The sequence below is a fragment of the Durio zibethinus genome, chromosome 14 (assembly GCF_047325235.1).
Source record: "Durio zibethinus cultivar Kanyao isolate XHJ-2024 chromosome 14, ASM4732523v1, whole genome shotgun sequence".
Lineage (NCBI taxonomy): Eukaryota > Viridiplantae > Streptophyta > Magnoliopsida > Malvales > Malvaceae > Durio > Durio zibethinus.
The window spans coordinates 13,829,090-13,847,435 of NC_143175.1; positions in this window are offsets into that span (position 1 = coordinate 13,829,090).

Consider the following 18,346-nt stretch of genomic DNA (forward strand, 5'->3'; position numbering starts at 1 on the left):
TTACAGAAACCAATTCGAGTGAAGCACAAACAACCGATGGTGAATAATCAAAATAATAGTAACCCACATCTGGACCTCTGTATACAAATGATACAAGATTTTGACAAGAAACTTTGATCTTTAGAAAACTCCTCCAGTTAGGAGCTCCCAAAGTATCTATGCTCAAGCTCTTAAGTGCATGATTAAACATGTTTAAGACAATGGAACCAGCACATCGGTCCAAGAAAAGATTTTCAAGTTTTGGGCAGTTGGAGAACAATTTAGAGATCAATTTGCCATGGTTAAACAGAATTTTCTCAGGGTGTGTGGTCTTAAGTTCAGTAAAACAGAATGAAGCAGGAAGTTGAAGACTTTCTCCATTAAACTTCAGTTTCAATACCACCACAGTTCTGCAGTTGAAGAGGCAATGGGGAAATTGAATATGCGCCCGTGGTAACCAGAGAAAAGATCCTACAATGTAAGAATGCTGAATTGAAAATGCAATCTCTTTAACTCCGCGCATCACCATGGCACGTATCCACGTGTAAATATAAGACTTATGGCACTCCCAAGAGCAGTTAAAATGAACTTTCTCTATTAAAGTGCCATGGAGAAATAAAACCTTATGAACAAACCTCATAAAGCGTGTTGCTCTTGCCTTTGGGGCAGAATCGTTGCCAAATCCTGTAAACTCATCAAAGTTCAGGCATGGAAAAGAAGTCCAAAGGTAATGCCACTCGTAGACAGAACACTGGTTTGCACAAGAGTTTTAGTGGGAAGGCAGGAAAGAATGTTGTAGAAAACACTTTTCAGGCAGGCTACTAAATCTATCTTTTGAGACATTTGTTGAGTTGCAGCAGTTACTTGCCTTTCGTTGGCAGACACGCACATTGTTGCAGACAATATTCAACTGATTGAAAGTAAAGTAGAATATTAGTGTCACTAAAACAATTACTACGAAAGATCAAGAAGATAAAAATGTGTAGGGGACACTGATCATAATCTATCGAGTTCCAATCATTGCATATAAACCAGAAAAGATAAAAATAAACTAGCAATTGTAAGTGAATGTACTAATTAAGCTAATTATTTGAATCAATATGGTTATAGAGAAGGAATATCTAAGTAGAAATAAAAATGGAACTAAAATTAGTTTGAGAATAATGCATAACCAAGACACAGAATTGAAACAAGCAGAACATAATAAATTCCCATATTTTTAAAGCCCTCAGTTTTAAAGATCCCATGAACTATTAATTAATCTTTGAACCATGTTACAGAATATAGATAACATAATTAATCACCCAAACCATCGACTAGTTCATTTTATGAGTAAATTAAAAATCAAGTACACCTTTTACTTTCCCCTCAAATACCGACATATATATACTACACACATACATACATTCATATCATATTTTCGATGGTGCTATAAAGCTATAAGAGAAACTGTAGAATCTCCAACATTATATTAAACGAACATCTTCATCTTGTGACAATGCCTACATAACAAATGACAAGAAAGGAATCCTACCTTGCTGGCTGCAGCCCAACTGAGATGTTCTGTAATTTAAAAAAAAAATAAAATTAAGGCTTCTCGAAAACCTGGAGAGATTAACCGTAGCCTCTATACTACATTCTTTCTCATTCTTGCTGGTGGGAATCACGTCAAAGAAATTGAATTTGATGAGGGTTTTTTTTTGTTTTTTTTTTCTTTTAATTAACTTTCAGTTAAAAATACACCATTTAGTTTACCCTAAATTTTACTCATTAAACATAATGTAAGACTTTCATTTTCTTACTACTACTTTTTATTAGAAAAAGAGCAAGAAACAAAACTGAGAACGAATGACTTGTATTGTAATGAAAGAAAATAGTGTTGTTTTAAATGCAACTCGAAGAAAGATCGGATGTAGTACAACTCAACAAGCTATGATTAAACTCTTTTACAAGGTTCTCACTTCTCAGTTCTCGGGACAAGTTAAGGTTACTGATATACCCTTTGTTCTATTGGAAAATTGAAGGTAATTATTTGCCCTGTTGGGTACTGCCCGGGGTATCCCAATCATAAATGGACAAAGAATTAACCCTTTACATATTTGTGTATCTGGAAATATACAGTTAATTTGCTTCTTTGAAAACACTTCCAATGGGTCTTTGATTCTTTGAAACATGTTTCTTTGCAAAACAATCTATTTGGCTCGTCTTGATAGATACTGTTTCTGATGTTAAATCCACAACTACATTTGAGTTGACAATTTAAAAAACGAAATTTGAAATTTAGTTTGTTTATTATAATTTATAAAAATGTAAATTTTGTATTATTTTAGTTTGATAATTTTAATTTAGTTACTAATTTCATCAAAATTTTTTTAAAAATACTTATTTATACGATGACTTGATAACGTAAGAGTTGATTATATTCGCGTAGCATTTATTTTACTAACGTGATAACATGAATAAAAAAATTTAATTGTGAAATTGTACAAATAGCCTCTATATTCATAAAAAATTTAAAATTTAATCCTTTTAGTATAATTCATAAAAATTTCATCCTAATACAAGTTAAATTTGATAATTTTAGTCTAATTATTAATGCAATCAATATTTTTCATTATCTTTGCTGATGTAACCATTATTTTTAAAAAAAATTATTTGAAAATTAAAAAATATCTTAATTTTTTTAATTTTAAAAATTAAAAAAATCCAAAAAAATAAAAAAACTGATGTTTTGTGCTTTTTTAGAATTTTTAAAAAAATATTAAATTTAATTTTTTTGAAATATTTTAATTTTTTAGAAATCATATTTCTTGAATTTTTTTAACAATCAGATTTCAATTTAGAAACAAAATTTTGAATTATATAGAATCTTTTTCTGATTTTAAAATATTAATTTAATTTTTTAATTTTCTTAAAAAAATATTTAAAGAATTCTTATGAAAAATCAAATTTCATTTTTTAAAAATTAATTTTCAATGAATTTTGTAATATTTAGCAATATTTTATTTTTTAAAAACTAATATTTTTATTTTTTAATAAAATTAGAATTTTTAAAAATATAAAATATTTGTAATTTTAAGGCTATTTTGTTTTTTTTAATGTATTAAATTTAATATTTAAAATTAAAGAATTGGAAAAATTAAATTTATTTTTAAAAAAAATATATAAATTCTAAAAATTGAAAACTATTTTAAAAAAAGTTTTGAAATCTAATTTAAAAAAATAAAAGAAATAATATTTTTTTAAAAAATTTAAAATATTGAAAAAGAATTAAATTTAATGTTTTAAAAAATGAATAAAATTTTTCAATAATTCATAACTTTTGAATTTTTTACTATTATAACATTAGTTTTCATTAAAAAATTCAAGAAATATTATTTTTTAAAAGATTAAATATTAGAAAATGTTAATTTAATATTTTTTAAAAATATGAAAAACCTAAAAATTCATTTTTTTTTACTTTTTTAATCATTTTTTTAAATTTTCAGATATTTTCTTTTGAAAATTTTAAAAGTTTTTAATATTCAAATTTTTTCTAAAAAGATAATAGTTATTTTAGCAAAATTAACAAAAAGTAATTGATCGTATTAATAATTGGATCAGTATTATCAAATTCGACTTGTGTAAGGATGAGATTTTTATAAATTATACTAGAAGGACTAAAATTCAAATTTTATGTAAATATAAGGACTATTTACATAATTTGACAATTAATTTCATTTATTCATATTGTCACATCAATAAAGTCAATGCTATGTTATAAAAGTTAATACCTACATCATTAAGTCAATGGTCATGTTAGTATTTTTAACAATAAAAATTTAATGGAATTAGTAATTAGACTAAATTTTATCAAATCAAAATAGTATAAGAACTGCATTTTTATAAATTATAGTAGAATGATTATATTTCAAATTTTATTACAATACAAAAATCATTATCATAAATACAATCAATTATTTACATTTTAATATATTTAATAATATTTAACTAAATATACTTTTTAAAAATCATTATTTTATATATATATATAACTCTAATATTTTGTAATAAATGCCAATTTTTTTTTAGATAAGTTATAAATTTTATTTTTTAGCTTTATTACATAAAACACAATAAAGTTTTGATTGTCTAACATTTATTTGGATTATTGACTTTTGATTTATTTGTATTCATTATTTTTAAAATCATTATTTTTAAAATGTATTAATTGACCTTTTGGTATTATAACATTAATATTTTTGACTTTTGAGTTTCTTGTGATTTATGACTTTCTATCTCTTTTAAGGGTAAGAGTTATATGAGTATATTTCATGTCTCTATTATACTTTTTTTTCTCCCAATTACTGTTTGTCATATTATTTGGATTATTGACTTTTGATTTTTTTTTTGTGTTCATTCTATTTAAAACCATTATTTGTTAAAATTTATTGATTAAACTTTTTATTTTTTAACATTTCTATTTTTTACTTTTGATTTTTTTATGATTTATGGTTTTTTAATCTTTTTTAAAAGTGAGAATTATATGAGTTTCTTTCATTTTTTTTTTTTACACTTTTTTCTCTCAATTCTTATTTGTCATATTATTTGGATTATTGACATTTGATTTTCTTTTATTTATTTTCTTTTAAACCATTTTTCTGTTAAGATTCATTAATCAAATCTTTGGTTTTGTAACATTTCTATTTTTGACTTTTGATTTTCTTATGAATTATGGTTTTTCATCTCTTTTAGGGGTGTGAGGTTGTATGGGTGTCTTTCATGCTTCTATTACACTTTCTTTTCTCAATTCTTGTTTATCATATTATTAATTATGAGGATATATTTTATTGATTTTTTTTATAGTTTAAGTTTGACTATTAACCATTTTTGATCATGAGGTTTGTTTATTATTATGTTTTCATTTTTATAATTTTTTAAACATGATTTATGATTTTTTATTTGCATTTCAAGTTTGTTTATTAGCCAATTGGTGTATTTTTTATTTTTTGTATTTTTTGTATTTTTTTCTTTTTTGTGATTTTTTTTTTTTGCTGTTTAAACTTAGCTATTAACAAATTAAAATATATCATGATTGATGATTATATCTTAAAAGATGATTGGATGATCAAAATTTGTGTTTGTTGATTGTGAGATATTGATAATTTTAAGACTAAACAATATGTTACTATAAAAATGTTGTTCGTTGATAAAAAGGTATATATGCTTTTTTCTCTAATTTTGTCATATTATTTCTTATCATTAATTTGTTTTCTTATTTTTAGTTAAATCATAGGCATGAATATTATTTTTTATATTGTTTATTTATAACTTTTGATTTCCTTTTTTTTTTTTTTGGATTATATAAATTCTTTCAATCTTTTATATATTTTATTTTTTAGATTTTGGTATGTAATATGTTACTAATCATGAAATTTGTAAGCATTCTCTTTATGTTTGTATGTTTATAATTTTTTATTTTTTATATGATTCATGATCAATATTTTTGTTTTTCAAATATATTGTTTGGTATTTGAAACATGTTTAGAACCCATTTTGGCTTATGGCTTTTGAATTTCTTCTTTTAAGTGATAAACTCATCGTTGCAATAAGAGTTAAAAGGTTTGATTTATCAATTGTAGTATACTTTTCATTTAATTTAAAAGTATGAATTGATATTTTATATGCATTTTATTTTTAGGGAATCAAGTTAATATAAAATTTGCTTTTTTTTTCTATTTTTTTCATTGTGTTTTTTTTTTTTTTTTTTACAGGAATTTTAAAATTGTGGTAATATATGAACTAATTGACAATAGAAATGATACTCAAGTTTCAATGTTTTGATAAGATTTTAATTCCTTTTGTTATCACAAATATTTCTCTTAATCTATTTATTGACTTTTTTCTTCATTTCTTTCTTTCCATAATTTTCATGTGATAATTAAACTATAAAATATAGATATTTTATATTATTATATTCATTTATATTGTTAATAAATTTATATTTTTTTAGAAGATTTCTTTTGACTTTTAATGATTTCTCTATTTGATTACAATTTGATTTTTTATGTTAAGGTAGCAATGTAGATTCTTCAAAAGCTCAAGATCAATATAGTTTTTCTCTCAATAAAAAAGTATTATTTGTTTTACGAGCAAGTTATTTTCTCTTTTATTTTTAAACTTCTCAAATTAATTAAAATGATATATATAAAAGTTTACAAAGATAAAACGAATTAAACAAATTATAATATGACTAAAATAATCATATAATTCTTATAATTTTATAATATATCATATACAACATACTTATAAATTGATAAGTCTTGTGAAATATATGCATTTAAAAATGAAGATATGTATTTTTTAAATTTTTAGTATTTAAAAATGAAATATTATTCTTGTAATTACATTCATGGTATAAATTTATGTAGTTTACGGATTATTATTTTCAATATATTTAACATTTTAACTCTTTAATCTTAAATTTAAAGTTATAATTTTTATTTTATTGATCTTTTTTTTTGTATTCTTACAAAGTATATCAATACCAAATAATTTTTATGAATGAAACGGTGAAAAAGATCAAAAAAATTTTATTTTATTTTATCTATGGTAAGTAAATAAAATTTTTTTGTACTTATTTGATCATTTATCATGTTATAATTTCAAGAGATCCAAAAAAATTAGTTTTTTTTTTTGTAATTTGAGATTATAAATATTTAAAAATTCATATCACGTTCAAAATTTTTATCTATTTGTTGAAATTTTTTTTTACATTAGATTATTACTAATAAAAAAGTTAAAATTTTTCCCATCAACATGAGATTTAATAATAAATAAATAAATAAATAAAATCAATATTTTCAAGTAAAATAAAAATATTCAACTGAAGTCTACAAGAATGATCTAAAAATTAAAACTTTTTTTTTTTTGTTAATTAATAATTAGATCTCAACATTTTTATTTGGAAGATCTTGAGTTAAGCGGAATTAAAGAGATAAGTTTTGTTAGATAAAAGAACATTATACTAAAATATTTAGTTAAAATATTTATGGTTATTTTTTTACTTCATTTCATTGTACTTCTTCATCAAATATAGGTAATAAATGGTAATGATTTAACTATAATAATAATACTTTCATAAAATTTTCTTCTTAAAAGGCATAAACATACATAAATGGAAAGTGAAAATGTTAATATTAAATAAATATATATGACTAAATTTATTTATTTTATTATTTTTAAATTTAAATTTTTTTATCGAAATACTAACTTAACTTGATTAATAAAAATAGATACATTTGTTTTCTTGTACAACAACTGCTTAAAATATGAACGTTAATGGAAGATTTAATAATAAAATTTTTGTACAGCTTTTTCTTCAAAAATGATCAAATACACATAAAAATTATATTGAAAAATATAGTATGAATTTGAATGGACACTGGGAGTTTAATATAACATTGATAAAAAACTATAAAAATTGTAATAAATTTTATTTATGTTTTACATATTCTTTGCAATTTATTATTTATAAAATAAATTTTGTTAATAAATGTTTTTATTTCTCTTCTTATGCACCTATTATTTAATTAAAATATAGGTTAGAGTGGTGATATATATATATGTATATATAAATTTGATTGAATTCTAAAGGTTTAATTTTAATGTAAAAAATCTTGTAGTTAATTAAATTTATTTATTTATTTTCATATTTCATTTGTAAATCAATTATTCTCATAACAACATCTTAAATTTTTTTTAAATTTTTTTCATTCGCACTCACAGTTGAAAACACAAATTAAAACAATAATTTATAATAATAGAACTTTTTTTTAAATTCTTATTTTAACAATATAAAGAAGAGACACATAAAAATATTAATATTACAAATATAAGTGAATTTGGATAAATTTTTTGAATTTAATGCTAATTCCTTTAAACATACAATTGAAACTAGGACTAAATTTATTAACTTTTTCTTTATATTTCTTTCTCAATTAAATTTTTATCAAAAGAATATTTTCAATTTGTCAATTATAATAATTTTTTTTATCCGTAATATTGATTAGTGGCTCTAAGATCAAGTCAATATCTTACATTCTTAGGCAATTTATGTTTTTATCAATTAATAGAAAGATATATATATATATATATTTTTTTTTGGGTTTTTTTTTTCCTTGACATCTATGACTTAAAACTTAGGTTAAAATTACAAATTTTTCATATAAATTTTCATTTATAAAAGACACAAGTATAGCTAAAAAGAAAAATTGAAAATTTTCCTATTAAATAAATTTAAGGTCAAATGAACACTAGGGATTCAATGCCAAATTCACAAATATCATCATTTAAATATGATAGTTTTATTTAAAGTAAAATAAAACACTGACTGAAAAGTACTATAACTAATCTTTTTATCTGTTAGGGGCTAACATCTTCTTACTCATAAGATTGATATATTCATTAAAGAGATTGTTTATTCTATTAAAAATAAATAAATTTAATAATCAATATTGAATAATGAATTTCTTACCTTTTCACATTATTTAAGTATATTTAATTTATTAAAATCTCTTATATTTTTCTTTTAAATTTGTTTGTACCTCATTCTTTTAGATATTATTAATCAATCTTCTAATTAAATTGCAATATTGGTAATTTTCAATATCCACTAGAATTTCTTAAACAAAATTTGGTTTATAGCAAATAATAATGTATACTGAAGAATACTTTTAATGATATTCTAACATTATAAATGTTTTTCATTATTCAAGTAGGTTATTTTAACCCAAGTGCTATAAGATCATTTTTTAATATACTATTTAAAATTAAAAATTAAATCTATCTCTACAAAATTTTAAGTACCATATATTAAATAAATTATTATAAAGCAATTTATATTTGTAGGACTACTGTTGTAAATATATCTCTCTACCCATAGGAAAGTTTGTGCATCTTTTTATTCCTGTTATGAAATTTATTAAATACATATTAATGGAAAATCTCATTAAATAAATAAAGAGTTTAAAAACATATATATACATACATGACTATATTTTTTTTAAGGTTGTTGAAAGCCAAAAGGCAAAAAAAGTAATACACAATTAATATAATATGTATTTCTTTAAAATGGTAAAAAATCAAAAGGTAAGGAAAAAAATCAATTATCATAATTAATAAACATGCATTATTTTATTAAAATCAAAGAAAAATCGAAAGGCAAATAAAGCCCAAAAAACACATTCGATGATCATAATTAATATAATTTTAATATTATAAATATATGTGAATTTGGATAAATTTTTTGGATTTAATGCTAATTCCCCTAAACCTATAATTGAAACTAAGACTAAATTTATTAACCTTTTTTATATTTCTTTTTCAATTAAATTTTTATTAAAATAATATCTTGAATTTGTTAATTATCATAATTCATTTTAACTATAACATTGATTAGTAGCTTTAAGATCAAGTCAACCTCTTGCATTCTTAAGCAATTTATGTTTTTATTAATTAGTAGAACGATAATTGTATTTTTGCTTTTTCTTTTCCTTCACATCTATGAGTTAAAGCTAAGGTTTAAACTACAAATTTTCCATATAAATTTTCATTTATAAAAGACACAAGTATAGCTAAAAAAAAAAGTTGAAAATTTTCCTATTAAATAAATTTGATCAATTTTTTCTATCAAATTTGTTTGTACCTCATTCTTTTAGAAATTGATCAATTTTCAAGTTAAAGTGTAATATTGGTAATTTTCAACATCCACTAAAATTTCTTAAACAAAATTTGGTTTATAGCGAATAAAAATATATACAATTTGGAAGAATATTTTTAATGATATTCTAACATTATAGATGCTTTTATTACTTAAGTGGGTTATTTAAACCCATGTGTTACAAGATAATTTTTTAATACACTATTTAAAATTAAAAATTAAATATTTCTCTACAAAATTTTAAATACCATATATTAAATAAATTATTATAATGCAATTTATATTTGTAGGACTACTATTATAAATATATCTCTCTACTTGTTAGTAAGTTTATGAATCTTTTTATTCTTGTTATGAAATTTATTAAATACATATTAATGCAAATTATTTAAAAATCTCATTAAATAAATAAAGAGTTTAAAAACATATAAATACATACATGACTATATATTTTTAAGCTTGTTGAAAACTAAAAGGCAAAAAAAGTAATACAGAATTAATATAATATGCATCTCTTTAATATAGTAAAATATAAAAGTTAAGAAAAACAAAAAATACAACCAATTATCACAATTAATAAATAGATGTTATTTTTATTAAAATTGAAAAAAAATCAAAGACAAATAAAGTCCCAAAAAGACGTTCAATGATTATAGGTAATCCAATTTTAAACCCAAAAGATACAATCAATTATCACAATTAATAGATAAATATTATTTTTAAAATTAAAAAAAAGGAAAAGGTAAAAAACAAAAAATGAACAATAAATTACCACAATTAATAGATAAATAATAATTAAAAAAAATGAAAAGATAAAGCCAAAAGGCAAAGAAAGCAATATGAATAAATTTAATATATATCTTTAAAATTGTGAAAATCAAAAGATAAAAAAAAAAAAACACAATCAACTATCACAATTGATAAATATATATTATTTTTATTAAAATATGATAAACTTAAAAGACGAATAAAGCTAAAAAGACATGAATAATTAATGATTACAATTGATCTAATTTTAAATAAGTAAATATTATCTTTAATATCATAAAAGATAAAAAGATAATAAAACCTAAAAGACACAACTAATGATTACAATTAACAGATAAATATTATTTTTAAAATGAAAAAACCAAAAAGATAAAAAAGCCAAAGATATACAATTAATTAATAAATATTATTTTTAAAATCAAAGAAAACGAAAAGGTAACGAAAGCCAAAAAGACACATTTAATAGAAAAATATTTGAAGAAAACGAAAAGGTAAAGAAAGCCCAAAAAAGTAATCATCACAATTAATTATTAAAATTTATTGTATATATTTTAAATTAATTTTGTGATGATTACGAAATATATTTATTGACAAATGCATTAACTAAAAGATACTATTTTTAAAAGTATAAGTAATTTGTTTGTTTTTCAAAATTTTTTAAAATTTTATTTTGTGGAACAAGTTCATTTGAATTTTTATATAAGGTTAAAATATTAAAGAAGTTCTTATGTATGATAACAAAGTTTTAATTAAATTTTTTATAAGTTTTAAATTTATCATCTAATAGTTGATGAAATTATAAGAAGAATTATATTGTTTTACATTTATTTTTTATTTTTTAATTGGATAATCTAATTTAATAATTTTTATTTGATTCTTTTATTTACAAATAATGATAAATGCTCTTTGTACTAATTATTTTTTCACTTTAAAATTTTTTACTAGATTTAATAAAGTTGAGTTTCATACTTTTTTAATTAAAAATAAAAAATAGTTTATCTAAATTTTTTTAACTAATTATTTAGGAACATGTTTTTTTAGCGTTAGAATTGCAAATTCATTAATATGATTCACAAGATCTATTTTTATGTTAATGGTAGTAAAATTTTCTTTTAAATAAATTTTAAGATGCAATTATATTAAAACTTAAGAGCTTATTATTCTTTTTACGTATGTGTATTTTTGTTGTTATTTATAAGATGTAGTTTGATTAAAATCTTTACAAATAATATCTAGAATAAATCCTAATAGAGCAAAACCACTTGAATATATATAAACCAATTTTAAAGAACTTTAGTCCTAACAATATTTTTATAATGAATTCAAATGTAATATGATCGACATGGGTGAGTTTTTTTGGATTCAATTCCTTAAAAGTAAGATTTTTAATAAATATAGATTTTAGTGCAATTATAAATTGTTAGAATTCATAATGCATCTTATTACTCATATTAACAATATTACATAAGAGCACATGAGGTTTTCACTAACATTTTTTACATTTCATTTTGCATTTGTATTGCCAATATATAGTTTATACCGTTTGCAATAATAACAAGATATTCTCATCTATTTAAATAAATAAAACACATCGTTTATCAAAAAATAAAATTTAAATAGAAGAAATATATGATACAAATAATATTTTTTAATCATTAAATAACTTGTGGAGAATCGTAGCCAACCTACGAGGTATTATCCATTTTAACTTGAAAGTTTCATGGTTTTATCCCACAAAAGGTATCTCACAAGTTTGGGATTAAGGCTCAACTTATATATCATAATAGATTCTTAGAATATCTTGATATGGGATTGAGGTGTCACAAACTCCCATTGTTAAAATTTGATGTCCTCGTTAAGCCTAGTGTAAAGCATATAGAATCACAGAATCGTATACACAAAATCATATAATCAAGACCACATTAGATGTTGGATTTCTAGATGTGACTCCATACGGTGTGGCACTTAGCTTTTGTAAGATTCTAAAAGTGGCTCCTGTAGTATAGCACTTAGCTCATATCCGTTCTAATACCATTTATGGAGATCTGTACTTAACTTACTAAGTATTGTCCATTTTGATCTGAAGGTCTCACGATTTTATCCCATAAAAGCTACCTCATAAGTTTGGGATTAAGTCTCAACTTATATATATATATATCATAACAGATTCTTAGAACATCCTAATATGGGATTGTGATGTCACATAGCTAAAAGAATAATAAAGCTAGCATTTATGTTCAAATTGTTATGGCAAAGGGAATAGTTTAATCCATATTTACTATTTGGATTTTCATATTTATATTTAAAATTTAAGTGTAATATTAAAAAAAAAGATATTGATGATAAAATATAAAATCATATAATTATCAAAGATTTATAAATTTTAATATTATTTAATTATGAAATTAATCGTGTAAAGCACCGGTTTAAAACCTAGTAAGAATAGAAAACTAAATATACTTTTTATATATAACAATTTAAATAGTACGAAATAAGCTGGTAAAAGTTAAAAAATAAATTTTAAAATTAATGATTTGTTTTTTTAATATAAAGTTTCCTTTGTATAATTGCAACTTAGAAATGATTTATATTAAAGTACCAAACGACATCGTAGCTAAACATAACTATTTCATTTCAGTCTTCTTTCTCCTTTTCCTCCCAATTAAGGGTGTAAATGATACACATCTACTTATAGCTATTTGGGCTTGATTCAGCTAAAATTTGAATTAGACTCATTTATTGCCAATCTGAGTTTGAGCTCATATAGCTCGACTTATGGATTGAGCCAAAATTGCATAATATTTAACTCGAGTGGCTAGCGAGCCTAATCAAGCTTTTTTATTATATTATATTTTTATTATTTTAATTTAAAATTACAAATTTACCCTTATATATATTTATAAAACCTTAGACATTACCTTTCAAACTTATTTATCTTCTTAAACTCTCGTTATAGACACTTAATTTTGTCTGGACAAAATCTGGCCAGTTGTGAAGCTCTTAAAATCCAACCTTATTCAAATTCAACATTTTTTTTTAAATGTTCATAAGTCTCTAAAATCAAAATTTAGACCAATTTGATTAATATATGGTCAAACAAAGTCAAAATCAATCAAATCAGATGAAACATTGAATCAATACGGCTTGGAATTAGGATTTGTGATTTTAAAACATTGAAAAAAAATCTTATTATACTTCAAGAAGGGTAAAATTACTAAAATGCCATTCAAAGGTATTTTTTTACTTTGACTTTCTCGAAGTTAGATTTTCATGAAAACTTTTAAATCATAATTATATATGTTTTAATGATTTTTTATATATTAAAAACCTTGATTGCACATTAGAAGGTGAAATTACAAAAATACCTTTTAGGGGTAGATATTTTTGTAATTTAACCTTTTCAAGATCAAAATTTCACGAAAGCTCTAGATTATGATTTAATATTATTTTATGATTTTTGAAATATTGCAAACCTTGATTATACCTTGAAAGGTGCAAAAATACCAAACTACCCCATAGGCTTAATTTCATAATTTAACTTTTTCGAGGTTGATTTTTTGTGAAATGTTCCAACTCATGTTTTTAAACTATTTAACAATTTTTGGTGCACTAAAAACCTTGGTTGCACCTTGGGAGGTAAGAAATTACCAAAATACCCCTTAGGGGTAATTTCGTAAACCTTTTCAAGGTTAGATTTCACAAAAACTTTCAGATTTTAATTTCATATTATTTGAAGATTTTTAATGCTTTAAAATTACAAAAATAAAAAAGGAAGCATTATTTTCTAAGAAAATGGCTTAAAAATAAAAAACTTTATAATAGAGGGTAAATTGGTTTTTTCACATGGTTAAACAGTATTAAAGATCTAATCTTTGGCAGTGAGAATTCTCAACCATATGATGATCTTGAGGGGCTGGATCTAATGGTGAAAGGTGACTTCTTGTAAAGAAGACAATGGAAAAATATTAAGCATTAGATTGAGTTTTGATCTAAGGGTTGTTACTCATTTGTATGGGATTTTTTTCACCATTTAGAGGATTGGGGGGAAAATGTTGGAGAAAAAGGAAGCGGTTGGAAAAATGTGGAAAAATAGTGGAAAAAAATTTGAAGAAAGCTTGGAAAAGGTATGATTTCTAGTTTCCTTGCATTTTGTTTTATTTCATCACATTTTCATAACATTTTCATATTTGTTTTCCATTTGTTTTCTATTTTCTTGAGAAAATTTATATTTTTTCATCTCTTTTAATCTAATCTTGGTTCAAGAATTCATCCAATTAAAAAAATAATTTGAATTGAAATCAAAAGGATCAAGTAACTAAGAACACAAAATCCATCATTTGGCCTTTAGAGGTTTGGCTAATATTGCTTTTCCTAGGGTCGAACCTCCTTTGTTAACTTTTAGTGTTTTACTTGCTTCCAAATAATGTATACAATGATTAGGTTGTTAGTTTATTTGTTATTTGTGGTTAGTTTGTGATGCATGTTTGGTGTTTGGTTAATGTTCTTGTTTATATGGCTTTCTCACCATTTTAGTTGGTTATATGTTTGATAAAATTCCTCTTATGATTAAAATGCCTTTGCATCATGAATGCCTTGAAGTTTAATGTATGTTTGGATTAAATGGAATGAAAATATGATTTTGGGAGACCATAGGAGCATTTGGCCAAGCTTCCTATGCTTGAGCTGAATCTTCCTTTTGCTTTATGGCAAAATGTTGGTTATTCATCCCTAAGTGCTTGTGTTCTTGCATGATTTTTCAAGTTTTCAATATGTTTGATTAAAATTTCCATGACTAAAAATGTTAATTTAGTAGGTTGTTTGATGATTTTTGTGTTTATTTGCTTGAATTTCAAAAGAAAAATGATGGAACATGTCTTGAAAGTTTAAAAAAATTTGTGTTTGATCCATTTACATCATGTTTTTACATTCACATTTAGTTTGTAATATAGTTTTTTTAAAATGTCTAGATTTGTAATTAGTTTGTTTTTTAGGCATGCAATTTTCATGCATCAATATTTATATTTTTATCAATGACATTTTCGTTATTTGTTTTTATCGCATGCATTTCCCAATAAACCCTAAATTTTAAATTCTAAATTCAAAATTCTAAACTACCCATGAAACCTTAAACCATCTTCCAAACTTTAAACCATCGTCCAAACCCTAAACCACCCATTAACCCTAAACCTTAAATCCTAACCCAAAGCACAAACCAAACCAACCAAGCATTAAACCTTAAAACCAAACCCTAAACTAAACCCAAACCCAAAACCAAACCTTAAACCCCAAATTAACCTTAAAAACCATTAACCCTAAACTAAACCCTAAACCTAAACTCAAACTCTAATCTAGACCCTAAACTTACCCCAAATGAATTCAGTACAAACCTTTCATCCCATTCATGCATTTGCATTTTATTTCACTTGGTTACATGCATTTTTAAATTATCATGCATTCATATTTTGGTATTCAAGTTCTGATTCTCATGCATTTATCATGTTATTATTATGTTCATGTACTTTATGCATATGTTTTTGAAAATGAGTTTTGAAAGAAAAGTATTTTAAAATAAGATAATAGCTTTTAAGATTTGGCCTAAATATAAAGGACTTTTAATAGCTATTATTTATATGAGGCATTATCTCAATTTTGTGAGACAAATTGAAAATTCCTAAGTTGAAAATATTTTTGAAACTTTACCTAAATATAGTAGAGTGGAAAAGATATGTAGATACTTAGGAAAATTTCATTTTGATTTGAAAATAAATTGTTTCGCTTTTCAGGAAAAATAAAATAAAATATGTTTTTCCTTTAAAAGAAAAAAAAGATTGGTTTTTTTAGAATAAAATAAAAAGAAAAAGGAATTAATCTTGAATACTAGAATATGACCATATTTACCAAAGTTTAAGGATAATATATAATTGATTGGTACAATTTTTTATGGGTACTGTAAGGGTGTTAATCTTTTTTTACTTGTAACTGACTTTCGGACCTTAAATCTAATTTCGTAGAACTTAAATTGTTCTTTTTATAAAACTTTCAAATCTTTTAAAAGTTTTATTAAAAAGGATAAAATATTTTTAAGTGTCCAATCACATCATAAAAAAGATTGACAGTGATTTCTTATTTTATTTTTATCGAAAAATGCTTTTTAGCTTTCTGCTTTCCAAGTTTCCAATCATCTGGCATTCGGGTTCTTTCTAAACTCGTCTACTCCTCTCTTAGTCTTTTTCCTCTCTCCAGTTCCTAACAAGCAACACCCCTAACCTCTTTGTCCCAAAGCCATCTCAAGTTTTCATCAACCACCCTTTTCTTTCGTGCCTACTTCTTGAGTCTTTATCACAAAAGTTTTCTTCCTTTCTCTATCTTAAGTCTTGATCCACCAATCTTAACTCTAGCCAATAACGCCTCTTCCAAGCTAGTGTCAGTAGCAACTATTCTCCACCAACAGCTATAGGTTTGATTACAGCACCGATTCCAGGTAGGGTATCGAGTTTAATTAGTGTTTTTTTTATTTTTTTTTATTTTGAGTTCATTATCTTGATTTCTAAAATAGGTCCTTGAAAATTATTGGAAATTGTAGTATGTTTTTGTGATACTGAAACTTTTCTAAACTTCCTTATTAACTCTTGCTTCAAAAAAAGAATCAAATTCGAAAGAGATGGTTCTAGATGTTTCTTTTACAAAGCTTTTAAAGTTTTCATTTACAAATCCTAATTCTACTATTTTACAAAGCTTAAGATGCTTTCTTTTTGCTGAATGGTTCAAGAATATATTTATTTGAAGGATCATTTGGGACTTGAAAAACTGTAGTTTTTATTTGGATTTGATTATTTGATTTAATTATATTGTTGTTTGGATTAGTTAGATTGAAACTTTGCTGTTAAGTATATTAATTCAATTTGTAAATTTTATTAAGTATTAAGATTAATTGAGCTCAATTAAAATTTTATCTCGAGTTGAATTTAAATTTAAAAAATAAAATTCAATCGAAATTGAATCAAATTTTAATTTAAAATTTTTGAGTCAAATTCGAAATGAGCATTGCAATGTATAACTTAGCTCGAATTAATTATACCTCTGCTCCCAACGGCATTATAGCCAAAAAAGCTGGATGCTTGATGCTTCCAGTCTCGAAAAGAAAGGGAGAAGAATTGCAGAAGGTACCTAACACCTAAAAAACAAATCCAGTGGGTTCCCGCTTCAAAACCACCCGGCCTTCACCTCCGCCGATGAAAGCCGAGCAACTGCAACCGCCTCTTCGTCAGCTCGAGCTGTTAAAAATCTTCTAGTTTGGGACGGAGCATCAGCACTCTATTATTGGGACTCCGATAAGCAATGCCCCATCTAATCTCCATTCGATTGGGAGAGCCAGAGCCTAGCTCCTTTTTCGCTGCCTATAAATTTAAAATCTTACTTAAAATAAGGAAATTGGGGATTTTTTTTTGGTTAGATTACATGCTAATTCGACCATTGAAATGCTGTTTCAAACCTCTGAATTTGTATAATTTAGTAGAAAAAGAATAAATTTGAAGAGGCTTTTACTACATTTAACTTTTAGGTTTTATAAATTTTGAACTTTGATTGGTAAAATATACAAAACTGCTATGACCTTTTAAGTGTGTGTACGCACGAATCAATTAAAAAAAAAAGCCTGAACAAATTAATCTTATTCTTTGATGAACGATTCTAATTTCCAGGTCTTTCTGTCCTTTAACATTCTGCTTAGAAAATTTTGAATTTCATTTTTTAATAGAATTTGGCTGCTATCGTTAGGGCATTGTTACAAATTGAATATGGATCAAAATAATGCCCAATACCTCCATTCCTGCTAATAGCGCAACTCCCAACATATAACAATGAAGTTAATTTACATTCAGTAACTCTATTCTTAACTTT